This window comes from Macrobrachium rosenbergii, chromosome 55 (genome assembly GCF_040412425.1).
Source record: "Macrobrachium rosenbergii isolate ZJJX-2024 chromosome 55, ASM4041242v1, whole genome shotgun sequence".
Taxonomy (NCBI): domain Eukaryota; kingdom Metazoa; phylum Arthropoda; class Malacostraca; order Decapoda; family Palaemonidae; genus Macrobrachium; species Macrobrachium rosenbergii.
Genome location: NC_089795.1, coordinates 40,980,353 through 41,002,767, shown reverse-complemented (window position 1 = coordinate 41,002,767; position 22,415 = coordinate 40,980,353).

The following is a 22,415-nucleotide window of genomic DNA, read 5'->3' as shown; positions in this document are numbered from 1 at the left end:
TGCCGTTTGAGGCCTAAGAATTTCCAAAACCCTTTTAAGCATCAGAGTTGTGGAGAAAGTTTAAAGTCGCAGAAATATTAGAGAGAAAAAGGAAGAGGTCTCTGGGGATTTCAGTAAATACTTTCAGGTGTAAAGAAGATGGACAGGAAAACGCCTAAGTATCTTTCTTAGTAACAGAACGGATTATCCTTGATGTGAATATTAAGGGGAATATTTTTCTAGTTCACACGACAAATATATATACATATACTGTATATGTTACATATATATGCATATATTTCATATATATGTATATATACATTACATACATACATACATACATACATACATACATACATACATATATATATATATAGTATATATATATATATATATATATATATATATATATATATATATTATATATATATATGTTTTAAACAATACCTGATGCTGGATGACGAAATGAGTTTGATGCAAGCACAGATTTCTGGATGAACAGTACTAATACTACATTTTTACGTCTAGAGGACTTGGTGACATTTAAGGGATTCTCAAAGCAAAGAGATATATCTTCTAAAGAACTACCTGGCAAGAGTTAGAAATGAATTACGTCTAACCTCAGTTGAAAAGAGTGAGCTCTCTCCTTTCAGAGATCTAACTTTGCTTTGTATTGCTCATAATTAAGTGTGAAATTTGGAGAGAAGCTGACTGAGTCATACTCTAACAATTCTTTAAGTATTTTGGAGGTTATTAAGGGCATATCTTTTCAAAATTACGACTTAGAGCAGCAAGTTGTTCTAGAAAATTATTAGCCATAACTAACAATAAAAGAGAAACATGGGGTTGGGGCGAGGGTATTGGTGAGCGGGTGCAAAGTGCCAGCTTGATGGCCCTGATTAAGGGCAGACGAGAGGGCGTCCGGAAATAAACAGCGATAATAATAATAATGATGATGATGATGATGATGATGATGAAGGAGAAACAACTTAAGCAAATACAGTTATGATTCCCGCAAGATCAAATCCTCCATTAGAGTAAATTTATCTTCAGACATCCAGAAAAGCACGATAAGGGAAGGGATTATACCCAGCGGAGGCTTCACTAACACCATTTGCAGTTTGGGCAACTTTAGCCATTGGCCCGGGTCATTAAGACAAACCCCAAGGACGGCCGAAAACATTCTCGATATAGTTGCGGAATCTTTGAGAAAGTTCCAGTAATGAGATTCAGCAGAGATACAGGGAAGAAAGATGCAAATTCTGGGGGCCCTTTGGGGACCTCATTCCCCCCTTCCCCCACCCCCACCACCCCCAGGTGACCAATCCCACCTTCCTGAAAATGATTCGTATATTGGCTCTTCTCAAGGTGCCATTAAGCTCGAGTCATAATGCTCTCATGCAAAATGTTTCGCTGAAACTCGATATAAGTTTCGCTTGGTCAAAGGAGATCGTCTGTTAGAGTTTCTGCCAAACTGGGTAATGATTCCCCTGGGGATATTATTGAGCGTGCCCAGGGGAAGCATTCCAGAGATCATAATGAACGGGTTTAATCAGCGACTTTCGTGGATGTTGCAAGCTCCTGATGAAGGTCATCAGATAAAAGTGATGTGCTAGATTTCAAAATATTGTTTATTTATGTTTGTAGTGTAATATGCTGAAGTAAGCATTAATCCTTCAGTTCGGAACAGAATTGATATATGAAATTTGATATCTGATTTGATAGACAAAATGCAATATATTTATTTATATCATATATATATATATATATATATATATATATATATATATCATATATATGTGTATATATATATATATTATTTCTAAATAATGTTTATTTTTGTTAATTTTTCAGTTGGAACAGGATTGATATATGAAATTTGATATCTGACTTGATAGACAAAACACAATAAGGTGATGCATATTCAACTTTATTTCCAGCATGGCTTTCACCATCAGGGCTACAATACAAAAATAACAACAATTAAGATCAATACATAAGACTCAGTAAAATTACCAATGTTAAAATATAGACATTAAAACTGAAAGATAAAAGTTAAAAGCAACGTAACGTCTCAAGAAAAGAAAACTGAGTGACCAAGAAGGGCACAAAAAGAACACAAAAAGGACGAAGAAACATCTTAAGCTATAAACAGAGGGGCAGAGGAAGACTGACTATCCTTTTTTGTGCCCTTCTTGGTCACTCAGTTTTCTTTTCTTGAGGCGTGAGGTTGCTTTTAACTTTCGTCTTTCGGTTTTAATGTCTATATTTTAACATTAGTAATTTTACCGAGTCTATGTATTAATTAGTGTTGTTATTTTTTATTTTAACTGATGATAACTCATGCTTTAAAACAATTGGCTGGAAATAAGTTATATATAAATATATATATACATATATATATATATATTATATATATAATATATATATATATATATATATATATATATATATATATATATATATATATATATATATATATATATATATATATATATTTTTTTTTTTTTTTCAGCACAAGACATCAACTTTAATACTGGCTTACATAAGATCTCAAAGTCAAAATTTTTCTACTGACATAACTCTATGCATGCTCATACTTTGAAGAATTATTTTATTTATGGATCCTGTTTGTCACATATACATGTACCACGCATTACAGTGGCCAAGATATCGTATTAACGTTATCTGATTCTTATTGATTTGTACGTGATTTCCACTGGAAGCCTTGGAATCGCAAGGGAACGACACCACTTTACTGGAAGGTTTCGAACCCATACAAGGTTAGATGACTGAGGTTCGGGCTCTCGTATTTAGGTCCTAAGAAGGATAAGCATTTACTTCAGATTACGTATGTATGTGTATATATATATAATATTTATATATAATATGTATATATATGTGTGTGTGTATATATATATGTATATATATATTATATACACATATATGTATGTACGTATTTGTATACAGTATATATATATATAAAAAAAAAAAAATATATATATATATATATATATATATATATATATATATATATATATATATATATATATATATATATATATATTATGCCTATACAAAGCCTATACAAAGCCTTCACAATTTTAACATACCTAAGTAATTAAAACATTTATTCTGTTTTAATGATAGCATTCGAAAATGCTTTGCTATTACGGTTTTGTAAAAGGGAGAAATTGCCGTTCCTCTCTGTATCTTGGTAAGATTATTAAAATACCCATGAAATTTGCAGATGTTTCCTTAATTTATAAATGAAATCATATGCATATAGAAAACACATTTCTACCTGTATTGCGATCACAAATTTGTCCCACTGACCTTCATTCATTTCCTGAAATATTATTCAGTCTTTGAATACAACAAATTTAATTTGCATTTAAGCAATTTGTCATTACACATCCTCTGAAAACGGTAGTGTCAATCCTATCATTATGATATAATTTCAATCACTGCCTTATTCAACTTCCATAAATATATATCGTTTCTTGTTTATCCGAATTTCTGTCCGTTTGCAGTACTATTTTGATTATTAACATAATTCGTTGATGGTAAAATACATCCCCATTCTTTTGTCATAATAAAAATTATGTATATATATAATATATATATGTATATATATACACATACATACATACATATATATATGTATATACCATGTATATATATACACATATACGGTATATTACTATATATATGTATATAATTATAATAACAAAAGACTGGGGATGTATAAATATATATATATATATATATATAGATATATATATATATATATATATATATATATATATATATATATATATATATATATATTTGTATATATATAATATATGAGGGGCAGCGTAACAAGGTGGCAAGCGCCACCGCAGCCGAACTGGTTTTTTTGTGAGCGAGCAGCTAAAGTACAGCACTATCCTGTACACACACTTTTGTCCCCTTATGTTACTGGCAAAAGGTTTCGAAAATCCATCACAAAACAAGGAAATTTCGCCCTTAGCGAGTTCTCACTGCTACATCATAAGACTCGTCATAAAAAAGGGGAGGCAAGCGGCAACCAGTGGAGGTGCGTGGGTGGATGTAGGAGGATGTTTTTGTTTTATAATATTTTCATGGAAATTTTACTCAGATATGTTATAATAATAATTTTAGAGCATTATTAGGATAAATATTTTTAGGTTGTTTTCACAAAACATGCTTTAATTGCCGTATGAAAACATTTTTCATTGTGTTCATTAACACTTTACAATCTTACATTACCTCACTTTTTTGTGGTTGTGGCCGCTAAATGACAAAACATACTATAATGATTTTTGCATATGTAATAGGCGAATAAATTTCCTTTAAAATGAGGTATGATTCATAGAAATCGTTTGGCTGGTTTTTCTTTTATAAGCGTTTTCATAGTTGGCAAACTTTAAATGCGTTTTATCATTTTTAAAAAAACGGCGCTTGGCACCTTATTACACTGCCCACTCATATAATATATAATAATATATATATAATATATAATATATGATATATATATATATATATTATATATATATATATATATATATATATAAATACACATATATATATATATATAACAAATACTTCATTTGCCCTCGAGATATATAACTCGTCCACTTTTTTAGTTTTCTGTCCGTCCGCACTTTTTTCTATCCTCGCTCTTTCTGTCCGCTCTCAGATCTTGAAAACTACTGAGGCTAGAGGCCTGCAAATTTGTATGTTGATCATCCACTCTCCAGTCATCAAACACCAAATTACAGCCCTCTGGCCTCAGTAGTTATTCTATTCAAGGTTAAAGTTATCCATAATAGTGCTTCTGGCAACGATATGAGACTGGCCACCACCCCGCCGTGGTTAAAGTTTCATGGGCCGCGACTTATACAGCATTGTATCGAGACCACCGAAAGATAGATCTATTTTCGGTGGTCTTGATTATACGCTGTAACAGCTTTGCAGAAAACTCGATTGCGCCGAAGAAACTTCGGCGTATTTTTTACTTGTTATGAATTTCAGTTCATTTCGATACTCAAGAATCTTGTCTGTCACGTCCTTTAATAACATGCGTCGATTGCAAAACACCTGGACCCCCTTTCATTCCGACTTCTCAGGTAACCCATTTTCCCCCAAAATTACTATGGAAAATATTCAGTGAAGAGTTGGAAAACTTTTGTATTTTGTGCTATAGGAGACTTTGTCACTATGCAAAAGGGACTGAGGAAGTAAAGGTAAGGATCAAAGATAAGGCTGAATAAAACCATCTTGAAACTCATTCTTGATTGGAAGCCTCGTACTGTTGCAACAACAGGCTCCATCTTTTAATTTGTTCATATTATTCTCCATTTTCATTGCTTATACTGTCATCGAACATCTGTAGAAGTGTTTCGTAATATGGTGATGCTATGGCCGAAATTATTTCAAGAACGCTGTATTGCTACTGATTTTAATATTTTTGAACTCATAGAATATAATTATCTTGAAGAAAACTGATCGCACCATATGTTTATGCTTATATTTCAGCACACAGGTATCTTTCATATTTCTAATTGCAAATCAGATGGGCAGTACAACAACCAGTTATAATGCTTTTCAGCTGCGCACTGTAGTGCTCAAACTGTCATTATGAATTGCAAACTAGTATTATGGCTCTCCTAATGATATTGCTATGCAAATATGAAGCACGCATCATTACCTTAATGGAATGAAGTGTAGAAGATTTGAATAAGCTCAAAATCTTTAGATCGGGCCTGAAAATAGCCGAAAGCTTTACAGGTTCGATTTTTTTATGGCAAAAGTTTACTCTGTTCCTCAATATGCTAAGGACGGGGAAATTAAGAGATTCGTTAATTGTATTTATAATATAATCTCTCTCTCTCTCTCTCTCTCTCTCTCTCTCTCTCTCTCTCTCTCTCTCTCTCTCTCTCTCTCTCACAGTTTGATGTAAGTGATTATTACGGGAGGCTATGAAAAGCATCAGGTTTTTAAACGCTCTTTCTGTTTTCAAAACAAAATGTAAAAAAAAGGTCGAATTTAACTTCATGTTGAGAGAACGAGCAGCTTTTGTATAAAAATCCCCCACTTTGTTTATGCTTAACGTTCCTCGAAATACAGCCACGTAACTTTTGTTTCAAAAGGCCAAATGAATTTCCTAAAGTCGTAAAAAGCGGTTAATCACACGGTGCGTAAAATTGATAATGCACGGGGAGAGGGATTTATTATTTTCACATACACTTCATAGATTTATGTATACTATATATACATGTGTGTGTGTACGTGTGCGTGTGTGTACGTGTGTATATATATATATATATACATATATATACATATATACATATATATACATACATACATACATACATACGCATTTTGGACCAAAGGTTATGCGATGCCCAAATGGTAGAGCACAATATCTGAAGCATGCGTCACTGGCCCCCCTGATAACTTCGTGTGCAACAGACCACACCAAACGCAATAGTGCGAATAGTATTATTTTTACTTCCTCTTCCTTGGTGGTTATAATTCTCATCACGATAGGGTGCTAATTTTGATGTCTTACGAAACTAAGTAGTGGTGCTTTATCGCAGCATGTTCAGAAAATCCAACCATCATCATTAAACAGACAATATGACGAATTTAGATTAGCTGAAAAATAAACCTCTTTATTTTTACACAAAAAAAAGTCCTTCAAGATTTAAGTAAGAGATATAAATGGATCATTTTCGTGTAATGCAAAATTGTAGATTATCGCTATTTGTAACCGATGTTTCACAAACCTTGAAGGAAAGATGCTCTTACAATAATACACACAAAACTGATTGTATCTAGCTACTCGTGTATATTTCCGTGTATGCAAGTACGTGTGTGTGTGTGTGTGTGTGTGTGTGTGTATCAAGGCTCATTAGAAACAACACAACATCAGTTTGAAACGTCACGAACGTGAAGTTACGCCACTTTTGAACGAATTGCATATCCCCCATAAACAACAGACTAATATCCCTGCGTCGCCATTAAACTAGAAATATAGATCTGTAAATCACAATTTCCTCCCTCTCTTTATCAACACCCAGTTTTCTTTCCCTCACTCTCTTTCTTTTTAAGCTTTCTCTCATTTTAAAAGTTACGCTATAATTTCCGGGCTTTTGCATGAGTTACGCTCATTTCGTGAACGTAGGATGCAGCTAAGCGCGCTCTACTAACAGCGTGAGAAATTTGTGCCGAAACTTCTCTTGGTCTCAGGTTAAGATTTAAATTTACAGTGTGTTCAGCCAGGCCTCATTAGCACTTTTCAGCATTAACCTTTCATGCAGCATATTCAGCTGATTGTTCTAAAGCTGTTACTTATCCTGCATAGTATTTCCAAAGTATTTGATGAATATCTGAGAAAGTACTCATATTTTGAATACATTAATTTTGGTATGTTTATTGAGAAAACAAGGTTTTACTTTATTTCATCTTAAAAGGCATTATCCAAACAATACATGGAAAGCTTAAGAAATGTTGGAGTTACGCTCATTTTCAGTTAACAGGGAAAGGTTAACTGTGAAGTCTATCAGGCGATTATCATTTACAGTATAATTGTTAAACTTTCACGTCAGCACAGTTCTTTTCCTGATCAAAGGACAAAACTTTGAACAAGGTGAACACGTCACAGTAATCATTTCTGTATATTGCTGACAGTATTTTCATTATATTACATTTTGTAATTTCATAAGAGCAAATAAGAGTGCGGAACTTTTCATAGCACTTTTACTTTGAAGCTTAATTAAAAGATTTTTATGAAAGAAGGCATGAGGTAAAGTTTGGCATGTAATTTGCCTTCTTGCTTTTACCAGGGGCACATTAGCCTCATAATAATAATAATAATAATAATAATAATAATAATAATAATAATAATAATAATAATAGTAGCAATAATAATAATAATAATAATAATAATAATAATAATAATAATAATGATCATCATTATCATCATCATCTTCATGTTCATTCTGATTTCAAATATCTGAAGTACTGATGACGTCAAGGTCACAAGTGTTCGTGTATAAGCTTTCACTTGCTTTTATTTTTGTTGGATATTTTCAGCGTTCCCTCAAACCATTTTTCCCTTTTTGTGCGATTTTCCAAGCAAAAAAAAAAAAAAAAAAAACTCATACCTTTGCAGCATTTTTCGTCCTCTCCGTTTATGATATTAATTTGTATAGGAAAATACTTAAAATACGATCTCATGTAAAATAACGAACTTTATCTTGAAGGTTTTGCAGAAAAATAAAAAAGAAGAAAAAAACACAAATAAAGAGAAACAAAAACGTCAAGTTGGAATAAAAATATTTGTATACGGTTAAATGAAATAATTTCTAAAAAGTATATATTGGACATTCAGAATGATGCGGATAATGCAATATATCCTCTGAAAACAGATAACAACAGCAGTAAATGAGAATCACGGAAGTCTTTTTGTTTTTGTTTTTATATTTTTACCATAAAACTGCAGAAAATTGAGTGAGTTAAAGGCAAATATTAACATTGTATTGTCATATATCTTTCCACACCCGTAGAAAAGGACGAACAGCAACTCATCTTTACATAAGACGAAGAGAGAGACGAGATGGCTGATAAACAAATAAATACCGAATCAGTGAGAAAATCATAACACATCATTCGTTTTGATAGTTACTGATCTGTATATCATAATTTCCTCGTGCTTGGAATACCGTGTTCCATTTGGGCGCGATTTAAAAAAAAAAAAAAAAGCTGCGGCGAGAATACCAGAGATTTTAATTAACAGATGAGCGAATCGCATTTGCATATATCATTGTATAATATTTGAAGCTTTCAGCGGTGGGGTCCGTGATTGGCAATTATTTGCGGAGCCTCACGAACGCAAATGATTATTGTCTTACACGACCCACGAACGCGTCGATATTCCCATATTCGTAAATTTGTTTGAAGCGAACTCGGCGAAAAACATCCCATTAAAAAGAGACTTGTTTATTACGTGAACAGAAGCCGGTGCCAGGAAAAATCCCCTCGCCGTTTTTATTTTTGATTTATGGTCATGAAAAAAAGGTGATTCGTTTTGATGTGAATACATAACAGACAATAAATTCGTAACCGTTTTGTATCATTTGAGAACGCCCGGTGGTCGATGAAATATATATATATATATATATATATATATATATATATATATATATATATATATATATATATATATATATATATATATACATATATATACATACATACATATATATATATATATATATATATATATATATATATATATATATATATATATATATATATATATATGAATTATCATCATTCACTTCAGTTCAGTTATTGGATGATTCCATGAAAATAGATGCAGGGTTTTAGATGAAAAATAATTTATTTCGTCTGGAACAAACGAGATTTCAACATGTCAGTGCCTACAGCACTGACAGTTCAGAATAAACATAACTAAGTCGTCATTTTTATATTTATAATCATCGCAAAATATATATTTTTTGAAATGCTATTGTTAATAGTAGGTCGCCAGTTTTATAATTACCAGAAATCTTAAATTTCATAACCACCACAACTTTATTTTTCAAATAGCTATAGCTAATCAGTAGTCCCTCAGTTTATAATCATCATAAATTTATTTTTAGAACGACTATATTCAATTAAGTCTACAGTTTCATAATCATCACAACTTTATTTTTCGAATAGCCATAGTTAATCAAAGTCTACAGCTTCATAATCATCACAAATTTATTTTTCGAATGTCGAGGGCCAATCAGTCTCAAGTTTTATTATCGTTATATTTATTTTCAATAACTATAATTGATTTTTTCTAATTCAGAGCTAAATTTTCAGTCTTAAATGTATTTGAAATTCGAGTCTTTCTTCTGATTGTACGTTTTAGCCCCATTGTCTTGCTCCGGATTTCTCTTCCCACTGCATCTGTGTTTCTGCTTTTCAGAGACAGGTCCATCCTTCCTTCCTTCTCCTTGTTATCTGCACTTTCCTTCTCACAGGCCGACCTAGAAAGGGTCTGTCCATCGGCCTTTTAAGTATATATAATATATATATATATATATATATATATATATATATATATATATATATATATATATATATATATATATATAACATCGAGATTAGGGGAGGAGAATTCCTTGTATTTCCTTTCAATGTACTTTATTGTTTGTTGTGCTGACGTTTCAGGACCATGTGTCCCATTTTCAAAGCTATAAATTAAAAAGACAACAGAATTAAAAATAGACTCAGATTTTAAAACGAGAAAAAGAAATTTTACATAAAAGTATAAAAAACATGAAGAAAGGAACAATAAATACCAAATAGTGCTGAAGGCAAAAGCTGAGTGACATTCAGGGTCCGTTTTGGTTCCAACGGAAACCCAAGAGATATAGAGGTGTTGACGTGGACTGAGTATTTAATTGGGGAACTAGTTGTTTAATAAAGAGATTCTAGTATTGACAGTTGGTGGTCATTCCAGTTTGCCTATTATTTTGAAATCCTTGCCAGTGATATTATATCTGCATTTTTCCGTGGTCTCTTGTGCATGAAAATTCGGGGGTTTGATAATTTAGCACCCGTTCGGTAACTTACGCCATATTAGAGTCTAATCTCACCTTCAACAACTTCTGATGGGAGCCCATGCTTCCCCAGGTCACATCTGGGGCAATTAAGCTAGTATATGACTCCCGAGGTCATCAAGGGTGCAGACTTTCTTTATATTTAAACATAGACTTGATCGTCATTGGATTATTTAGGTACTAGTTTCAATTCGACACGCGGTAATCTCGTATTTGTTTATTATCTGTCGGCGTAAATCTTCAGTAAAAATGTTTTATCGTAGATAAAGCGGGACACTTAATAGAAAATTGGTTTAGGTACTGGTAAGGTATTCTGAATTTTGGTTGAAAAATATTATTTAAAAATTCTCACAAATGTTTGTAAGAGCTCAGATGGGAAACAGTTATTAATAAAATATTGGTGGAGATATAGAATTTCCTCGTGAAAACCATTCCAATCAGATGTTAACTGTTTCCCATCTGAGCTCTTTTACAAACATTTGCGCAAATTTTAAAATAATATTTTTCAACCAAAATTCAGAATACCAACAGTATTTAAACTACCTTTCTATGCAAGTGTCCCGCTTATCTACGATAAACATTTTTACGAAGATTTACGACAGATAATAAACAAATATTTACCGGCTGTCGAATTGAAACTAGTACCTAATAATCCAATGACGATCAAGTCTATGTTTAAATATAAAGAAAGTCTGCACCCTTTGATGACCTCGGGAGTCATATACCTGTTTAATTGCCCCAGATGTGACCTGGGGAAGTACGTGGGCTCCACTCGTAGGTTGTTGAAGGTGAGATTAGACTCTCATCATGGCGTAAGTTACCGAACGGGTGCTAAATTATCAAACCCCGAATTTTCATGCACAAGAGATCACGGGAAAAAATGCAAATATAATATCAATTACAAGGATTTCAAAATAATAGACAAAGCTCCGAATGACCACCAACTGTCAATACTAGAATCTCTTTTTATTAAACAACTAGTTCCCCAATTAAATACTCAGTCCACGTCAACACCTCTATACCTCTCGTGAGTTTCCGTTGGAACCAAAACGGACCCTGAATGTCACTCAGCTTTTGCCTTCAGCACTATTTGGTATTCATTGTTCCTTTCTGTTATGTTTCTTTTATACTTTTATGTAAAATTTCTTTTTTCTCGTTTTAAAATCTGAGTCTATTTTTAATTCTGTTGTCTTTTTAATTCATAACTTTGAAAATGGGACACATGGTCCTGAAACATCAGCACAATAAAGTACATTGAAAGGAAATACAAGGAATTCTCCTTCTCCCTTAACTCGGTGCTGTTCATCAGGTTTAAAGCAACCGCCTTCGACTTTGAGATATATATATATATATATATATATATATATATATATATATATATATATATATATATATATATATATATATATATATATATATATATATATATATACATATATACATGCACATACATAAATACACACATGTGTATATATATATATATATATATATATATATATATATATATATATGTATACGTAATGATTCTATTATATCAACATTTATTTGTATAAATAAACTCTTATGTTTTGGCTTCTGGCTAATGGAGGGCAGTTTGGTGTCCGTAGCATTACTTGAAATGTCTATCGTCCTTGTTTTGTTTATACTTTGCTTACTTCATAGAAAAATAAAAGGGGGAATAAGAGTGAATCCTGGATTTGTTAGTGTAATAAGTACTTCTAGATTTACCAATGAAAAACAGCAACCTCTAGGTAAGACTACTATAATTGTTCCATATCAGTGTATTGCAACTATATCTAATTTTATTGTTATTATTATCAGTTACAAGTGGTTTGGTTATTGTCATTTATGATTGGTTGAGAATCATTGTCGTTCGCTTAGCACCTTTGTTAATTGTTTCAGTGTTGTTTTAAGGTTACGTGATATATTGTTTGGATATGATGTACTTTTCGATATGAGTTAAAAGTTTTTGGTGTTGTGATTTAGCTTATTTTTCTTATTCGTTCCTGTCTTTAAACTTTCATAATACTCGAATCTAATTAGATAAGGCAGAAAATAGTGTCATTTGTAAATAATAAATGGGATATTATGATTTGAATTATTCATTCATCGTTAGAGCTAATATGCTAGTGTACAATTCTAGTTAAACTGCGCTCTAATCAGTGCACGGGGCTGCTCTCAGTTTTCTTCGGTCTAAGGAGCTTTCTTGAAGAATTCTAAGTAGAGAGAGAGAGAGAGAGAGAGAGAGAGAGAGAGAGAGAGAATACATATGAGAGAGAGAGAGAGAGAGAGAGTGAGAGAGAGAGAGAGAGTGAGAGAGAGAGAATACATATGTTCAAGCAAAAAGGTTACAACAAGTGCACGGAGCTGCTGTCAGTTTTCTTCGGTCTATGGAGCTTTGTTAAAGAATTCTAAGTAGAGAGAGAGAGAGAGAGAGAGAGAGAGAGAGAGAGAGAGAGAGAGAGAGAGAGAGAGAATACGTATGTTCAAGCAAAATGGTTCCAACAAGTGCACGGAGCTGTTGTCAGTTTTCTTTGGGTTGTGGAACTCATATTCATTATTCTAAGTAGAGAGAGAGAGAGAGAGAGAGAGAGAGAGAGAGAGAGAGAGAGAGAAAGAGAGAGAGAGAGAGAGAGAGAGAGAGCATATGCCTGGACAAATGGTTCAGTGAAATCACCTACATGCCAATCAGAAATCGTTACTAGAGGATAACAACCTACTTTACCACCCTCCTGTCAAAATGAAAACTCGCTGAAGAACGTGACAAACTTACTATCCATTTCAGGGACCGCGAGTCATCGTTTTTCTCGAATATCTTTCAAACTAATTATTTGATCGAAATGGTACTTTGACACAGCGAAGTACAAGACACCTCCCGCTAATTTTTGGTAATATAGTACATTGTCAAATGGTGTTAGTTAAGGCGTTTACTCTTGACTTTTAAAGGCAAAGTCGCATAAGTCAGAAGGACTAACCTACACAATCGAACGTCCGCTATCCCCATGGACAGGAAAGGCGGGGGGGGGGGGGCGGAGATTGGGAGACCAGGAAAGTTGGTTGAGGGAGGGATGAGGAGGGGAAGGGAGAGGGAGTAAACGTCTTAACTAAAACCATTTGACAATGCACTATATTAAGAAAAATTAGCGGGAGGTGTCTTGTACACTATATAAAAGTACCAATTCGATCAAATAATTGGTTTGAAAGATATTTGAGAAAAAGGATGACTCGCGGTCCCTGAAATGGATAGTAGTCACCTATGTTTATAATCAACTAAATTCATTTGCTTTTCCTTAGAAAGTTAGAGAGCTTTCCCGTCGTCATTTATAAGTGAATAAAGGAAATCTATGGAAAAATTGAGAAACGAAAAACTACTTTAAAAATTAGAATTGCCGGTTTTTGAAAGAAGAATTATTTTTTCTTTAAAAACTATCGCGTTTTCTTTAAAAATAGAATGATATTTTCTTTAAAAAGTAGAATCACCTTTTCTATAAAAACAGAATCACCCTTTTTTAAAAAATAGAATGACCTTTTCTTTAAAAAAGGATGACATTTTCTTTAAAAATAAAATTGACTTTTCCTTAAAAATAGAATTACAAGGCAAGGAATTGCTTATATTTTGTGTCATGTATAAACAATATCACCAGACATAAACAAATAAAAGAATGACAGAAGACTGTATAAAAGCTAACATAATACAAATTTCGAAGAAAATGTAAATGGAAATGTACAAAAAAAAGTACTACCGGCAACGAAGTATTCGGCAATCCCACCACAAACAATGATCCCGAAGTTTGTTCATTAGGTGGTCCCGTCAGCCTCGCCTGAGTGGATCAGGTTGCGAGACTGAGATAACTCTCATAAAAGAACGACGGCATAAAACGGTGCCGTCTAATATTCGTGCGTATACATACGCATTCACGACTCGACTGCGTATTTAGACTAGCGAGAGTTTTGAGGATATTACTCTAGTAACCTGTTAATATTGTTAAAAAGTATTAATAGGTAAAGTGGTATTAATTACACTGGTTTTATTCATAGTAGTAGAATCTTGATATTTCCGAAACCATAATTATGTAAGGGAACATTATTTACAGATGTTTCTTTTATTTTCGTTTTGTTCACCTCGGTAATGAAAGTTAAAGACATTTAAAATTGAATGTTTTCTTACAATTTGTCTTCCGTATTCTGAAAATTAGGATGCCATATCTCTTTTACCATCGCATTGAGTTGTAACATTTATTATCCATCATTTTATCAGGAATAAAAGATAAACCTTTAGCAACGATATTGAAGAACACTGGACTGTGGAATAAAATTGATGGCAGAGCTGACAGAATGTTCAATGAAATGAAAGGCACGTGGGAGGAAATCAGCGTAGAATCGAGTTTCGAAACAATTATACTCGTATGTCAGTAGAAAAACATTTTTGTACAACGGAGACATGAAAGCTCACAATTATTGCGTAATACTGTTGCGTAGTTTTGTGCATAACATTGTTGCGTGATATTGCATTTCACGTCTAACAAAGCGCGTGAATTAATCTTGACGTCACACTGAACGAGCCTCTCCTCAGAAAGGCGAATGGCAGCATTCTACGGCCCGGGGTACGTTGGCAATTTAGGAAGGTCCCGCTACAACCATTAATCACCTGTAGTACGGAGGGTGTTCTAGACTCCCAAGGCCTGGGATTAACGTGGGTCCTGCAGCACTGCAGGATCGTCTGCTTCTGCCGTTTTGGGGTTCATGAAGGACACAGGATGAGATTCAAATGAATGTCTGTTTATTGATGAAGTTTATTAGCAAGAGTGTATATAGGGCTCCGGAATTTTCCCTTTATTACGCGTGAATACTTGAGTAAAATGATTTCGTTTAGGATGACTTTTAAAGGTGTTTTCCAGATTTGTCTGCGGACATTTGATTTTCTACATTTATTCTAATTAGCACTGATATATAATATATATATGTATATATATGTAGATAATGTTATACACACAAGCTGACCAACCTGGCGCTGCCCATGAAAACTAAAGTGGTAAAAAAAAAAATTTTTTTTCCTGCACCTCCTTGTGCTGACTGTCCCTTTTATCCGGATATTACTGTTCTGTCCCATTTATCCACGTATTACTGTGGTAACTGTCCCATTTATCCAGGAATTACGGCACTAACTGTCCCATTTATCCAAATATTAATTTAGTAACTGTCCCATTTATCCACGTATCACTGTGGTGACTGTCCCTTTTATCCCGGTATTACTGTACAATACTGACTGTTCCTTTTATCCAGGTATCAGCTGTCACTGTACTGACTGTCCCATTTGTCCAGGTATCACTGTACTGACTATCCCTTTTATCCAGTTATTACTGTAGTGACTGTCCCATTTATCCAGGTATTACTGCACTGGCTGTCCCTTTTATCCAGGTATTACTCTACTGACTTTCCCATTTATCCAGGTATCACTGTTCTGTCTGTACCTTTCATCCAGGTATTACTGTACTGCCTGTCCCTTTTATCCAGGTATTACTGTGCTGACTGTCCCTTTTATCAAGGCATTACTGTGGTGGTGTCCCATTTATCCAAGTATTACTGTGCTCATTGTCCCATTTATCCAGGTATTACTGTGCTGATTGTCCCATTTATCCAGGTATTACTGTGGTGGCTGTCCCACAGGTATTATTGAACTGTCTGTACCTTTTATCCAGGTATTACTGTGGAGCTGTCCATTTTATCCAGACATTACTATGGTGACTGCCCCATTAACCCCCACTAAACCTAAACAACTCCCCACTTAACTGAAACACCCCCACTAAATTTGAGCACATCCCCCACTAAACCTAAGCACACCCCTTGCTAAGCCTAAACACATCCCCACTAAACCTAAACATACCCCACTAAACCTAAGCACAAACCTTGATATAGAATTATTAATCACAGGAAAGGAAAGTATGTTCAATAATATGTTTCTATGGTATCGAGTTCATGAAATGAGGTATGATGAACTCTTAGATTTTATTTACCACATAAGTTACAAAGTGAAGGAATAAGGGGGATGGGGAAGAGGAAGGGGAAGGGGGTACGGGTTTGAAACCTACCCTGTTATCTAATTTGGGTTAAATGATGGGCACGTGCAAAATTTTGTCGTGATCGGTCAAGCAGACATCACATAAGTTACAAAGGGAAAGGGGAGGGGTTCGTTTTTGCAACCTACCCTGTTACTTAAGTTGGGTCAAATGATGGCCACGTGCCAAATTTTGTGTAGATCAGTCAAGCGTTTACCACATAAGTTACAAAGGGAAAGAGGAAGGGGGATGTGGGAAGGGAAAGGGGTTATGGGTTTGAAACCTACCCTATTATCTAAATTGGGTCAAGTGATGGCCACGTGCCAAATTTTGTCTAGTTCGGTCAAGTGGTTACCAGATAAGTTACAAAGGGAAGGGGAAAGGGGAATTGGGGTACGTGTTTGAAACCTACCTTATTATCGAAGTTGGGTCAAATGATGGCCACGTGCCAAGTAGTGTCTACATCGGTCTAGCGGTTTGGATTTCTATAGCGCATAAACAAACATTCACCTTATACATATACAGTTGGTGTGTGTATTTATATATATGTATGTGTATGTAAGTATGTATATAATTAAAACAAGACCACATATGTTAGACCTCTTGGACCAGCTTCATAGAGAATGGTATTTCTTTTCGTTTCTTACAGAGCTAATCCCACATAATCCATGATGAAATGAATGAGGCAACTTGTCAGTCGTAGCGAAAACAAATGTTTCAAATAATTTTAGAAAAGTTCAAAATATGTCGCTCTATAGCAATAGCTACCACAGGCTTTTAATTATGATGTATAATAAAACCGTTTGATATCTAACATCAGTTATGGATTTTCTCCTGATCATTCTCACGAAGATTGTACGACAAATTTAATTACAAAACTTCCACAAAACATTCAACAGCTGCTGCATAATTTTTCCTTTTGTTTCTTTCACTCTTGGGAGGAATGAATTTTCCTTTCACCAAACTTCATTAGATTTCTTACCTCATTAGCAAAGGTAATTAATGTTTGATGGATCGTCCTTAATTACATCCAAGAAATTCGTACAAGACTTTCATGCTGGCGTTTCAAAGAACATATAATCACAATGTTGTGGTTGGTTGGCTAAAGCTAATTTTTAGAAAAATATATATTTTTTTTTATCTTATCCCAGGCAATGCTCAGATAAAGTGCAAGATGGTCTTCTGGTCTACAGTCCAAACTTTTCTCAAATAATTTTGAGACTTCCTTTGGAAAACTGTAGCTTAGCAGACTCCTGGACTTTGAATCTTGAAACATTGTTGTAGTATTGTCTACCTAGGAAGTTCAGCGCTCAAAAAATTCGAAACTCAGTAGATTAACTTTAAAATATCAATATTGACCTGAGATACAATAATTTTAAAAACAAAAATATCTACTTTCCGTTTGTATAGGAATGAAATATTTTTAAGTATATGCACAAATTGCGTCAGAAAGATTATATTTCAAAAACTTGTATGTTTACTAACAAAAAATGTAGTTATCTGTCGCCTGCCACCATATTTGTTAAACAATAATTTGATACCTATTTGAGGAAAAAATAAAGAAGAATTCAGAAAGAAACATAAAAAATATTCTACCACTGACATACAAGAAATATTTTTCTCTTTCCAGACGAATTTTAAAGAAAGGTATTTTCTCTTTAGAGACGAATTTCATAAAAGCCCTCTTCTCTTTCGATACGTATTTCATACAAAAAAAAAAAAAAAATTGAACAAAAGTGGCAAGGAAAACACTTTTCTATCGTCCTTCACCTCCCCCCCCCGCCTCTCTCTCTCTCTCTCTCTCTCTCTCTCTCTCTCTCCTAAAACGCAGGACGCTGGAAAATATCCTTTTCATTACTTTCTAATTCCCAATGATTTATTGGACTGAGTCATCGATTTCTTCTGACGCATTTTTAGAAACGGCAAAATCCGTTTTAAATTACACCCTAACCTCTTTTTGATATCTGTGATTTTTCATTTATGTCTTTTCATTTTTTTTCTTTTAAAGCTGGGATATATCGTTTGAAATATAGCTGTGTGTATATACGCGTGGGTTATGCTCTCATATAATTTTTTGTAATACACTTTTGGATATGTATTCCCTTGTTATTCACTCACAAATTCTTTCATAATACATTTTGAATATGAATACTTTTTTCACTCAAATATTTTCAGATTATATATATATATAGCATATATATATATATATATATATATATATATATATATATATATATATATATATATATATATATATATACTATATACATACATACATACATGTACATACATACATACATACATACATACATACATACTAGCCGACCAAACCGGTGCTACCGGGGAAAACTCTGAAGGACTAAAAAAAAATTTTCTGCACCTCCTTGTGCTGATTGTCCCATTTATCCAGATATTACTATAGTAACTGTCCCATTTATCCACGTATTACTGTGGTGACTGCCTTTTATCCAGGTATTACTGTAATGACTGTCCATTTTATGTAGTTATTACTTTAGTGACTGTCCCTTTTATCCAGATATTGCGGTGGTGACTGTCGCTTTTATCCAGATATTACTGTACTGTCTGTTCCATTTATCAAGGTATTACTGTTCTTACCGTCCCTTTTATCCAGACATTAGTGTAGTGACTGTTCCATTTATCCAGTTATTACTGTACCGACTGTCCCTTTTATCCAAGTATTACTGTGCTGACTGTCACTTTTATCCAAATATTACACTGGTGACTGTACCTTTTATCCTCGTATTAGTGTGGTGAATGTCCCATCTATCCAGGTATTACTATGTTGTCTCCCTTTTATCCAGGAATTACAGTGGTGACTGTCCCTTTTATCCAGGTATTAATGTGGTGACTGTTCCTTTTATCCATGTATTACTGTAGTGACCATCCCATTTATCCAATTATTACTGTGGTGTCTGTCCCTTTTATCCAGATGTGACTGTGGTAACTGTCCCTTTTATCCAGGTATTACTCTTATGACCTTTTCATTTTACCAAGTATTACTGCATTGACTGTCCCATTTATCCAGGTACTACCTGCTGACTGTTCTCTTTTATCCAGACATTACTTAGTGTCTGTCCCTTTTATCCAGGTATTACTGAGGTGACTGTCCCTTCGATTCAGGTATTATTGTTGTGGCTGTCCATTTTATCCAGATGTTTCTGTGGTGACTGCTCCATTTGTCCAGGTATTACTGTGGTGGCTGTGCCAGTTATCCAGGTATTACTGTGCTGACTGTCCCTTTTATCCAGGTGGTATTACTGCGATGACTGCCCCATTTATCCAGGTATTACTGTACTGTGTTATTTTTAACCAAGAATTACTGGGTTGACTGTCACGCTTTATCCAGGTATTACTGTATTGTGCTATTTTAACCAAGAATTACTGGGCTGACTGTCGCTTTTATCCAGGTATTACTATAGTGACTGTCTATTTTATCCAGATATTACTGTGGTGACTGTTCCTTTTATCCAGGTATTACTGTGGTGACTGTCTATTTTATACAAACATTACTGTGGTGACTGTCCCATTTAACCAGGTATTACTGTGGTGACTGTCCATTTTATACAGACATTACTGTGGTGACTGTCCATTTTATACAGACATTACTGTGGTGACTGTCCCATTTACCCCCACTAAACCTAAATGCACCCGCTACTTAACTGAAACACCCCCACTAAACATAAGCACAACCCCCACTAAACCTAAACACACCCCCTGCTAAACCCTAAAACGCACCCCTGTAAACTAAAACACACCCCCACTAAATCTAAACACAAACCTTGATACAGAATTATTAATCGTAGGAAAGAATAGCATTTTCAGTAATATATATCAATATGGTATCAGGTACATGAAATGAGGTATGATAAACCCATAGAGTTTATTTACCACATAAGTTACAAAGGGAAGGGGGATGGGGAAAGGGGAAGGGGAAGGTGGCATGGGTTTGAAACCTATCCTATTATCTAAGTTGGGTGAAATGATGGCCACGTGATGGGAGAAGGGGGTACAGGTTTGAAACATACCCTATTATCTAAGTTGGGTCAAATGAGGGTCTCGTGCCAAATTTTGTCTAGATTGGTCAAACGGTTACCACATAAGTTACAAAGGGAAGGGGGAAGGTGACGAGGAGAGGAAAGGAGTTACGGGTTTGAAACCTATCCTATTATCTAAGTTGGGTCAAATGATGGTCACATGCCAAATTTTGTCTAGATCGGTCAAGTGGTTACCACGTAAATTAAAAAGGGAAAGGGGAAGGGGAAGAGGAAAGAAAGGGGTTACGGGTTTGAAACCTATCCTATTATCTAAGTTGGGTCAAATGATGGCCACGTGCCAATGTTTGCCTATATTGGTCAACCGGTTTGGATTTCTATAGGTCACAAACATACAAACATTCACTTTTTATATATATAAGGTATAGATATATGTATATAAATATACACACGGCATATATATATTATATATGTGTATATATATATATATATATATATATATATATATATATATATATATATATATATAATTATAATAATTACAATGCCCAATGCTTAACTTTCTCGATTCTTCGCTGACCACGTGGTCAGGTCGACAATGGCACCTCGTTCTGATTAGCGGACCCGGGTTCGTTTCCGCTGCCGGACATCAGAATTTTCTTCATATTCCTTGCACTTGATCTTGGGCTTTGTAGTACATGCGTATCCAAAAAGCGAAGAATTCGAGAAATATAGAGGGCATTGTGGCTGTATTACAATTACATATGTATCTGGTAAAATTGACCAGTAGATTCTACACACACACACACACACACATATAATATATATATATATATATATATATATATATATATATATATATATATATATATATATATATATATATATTAAACACAAGGTTATTCACCAACATATCTTATTCTTAATATACCTTTGGGTATGTATAGATAATATCATTCACTCACTTTTTAATGTGATCCACTTTGAGTATGGATAAATGCGTTATTCACTCAGAGTTTATTCATTCCGCTGGTTTTCTCACTGTCTATCCTGGAAGAAGTGAGTAATCTTGGGTCTGATCAACATCTGGATGGGTTACCAAGGAGAATCTAGAATACCTGACAGATAACCCACGTGAACATCTGTGGAGGAAAGTGCATAAGTTAAGTATACCTTAGTTTAACCAGACCACTGAGCTGATTAGCAGCTCTCCTAGGGCTGGCCCGAAGGATTAGATTTATTTTACGTGGCTAAGAACCAACTGGTTACCTAGTAACGGGACCTACAGCTTATTGTGGAATCCGAACCATTATGACGAGAAATGAGCTTCTATCACCAGAAATAAATTCCTCTAACTCTTCATTGGCCGGTCGGAGAGTCGAACGCTGGGCCAACAGCGTACTAGCCGAGAGCTCTACCAACCCCTCCACTGAAGAACTAGGTGAGCCCTTTCTTTTATTCTATCAACGTGGGAAGAGCCTCCCTAGATGCTAGGAGAATAATCTATACAGGGACAAACAAGTTCCTTATAAATCTGAAGGATAAATCGGAGGTGCTGAGACTGCAAATCCTCTAAAAAATTTTGCAGACATTGAGTATTAAATTTTCCCGGAAGGAATAAAGCAAAAAGATTTACTAGAAAATCAAAGAATAAGTCCCTTTGAAGCCATAAAGTCAGAAATAGGACGACGAAGGTTCATGGCCCTATGAAAATGGTGTTTTCGCTTATCTAGTTATAA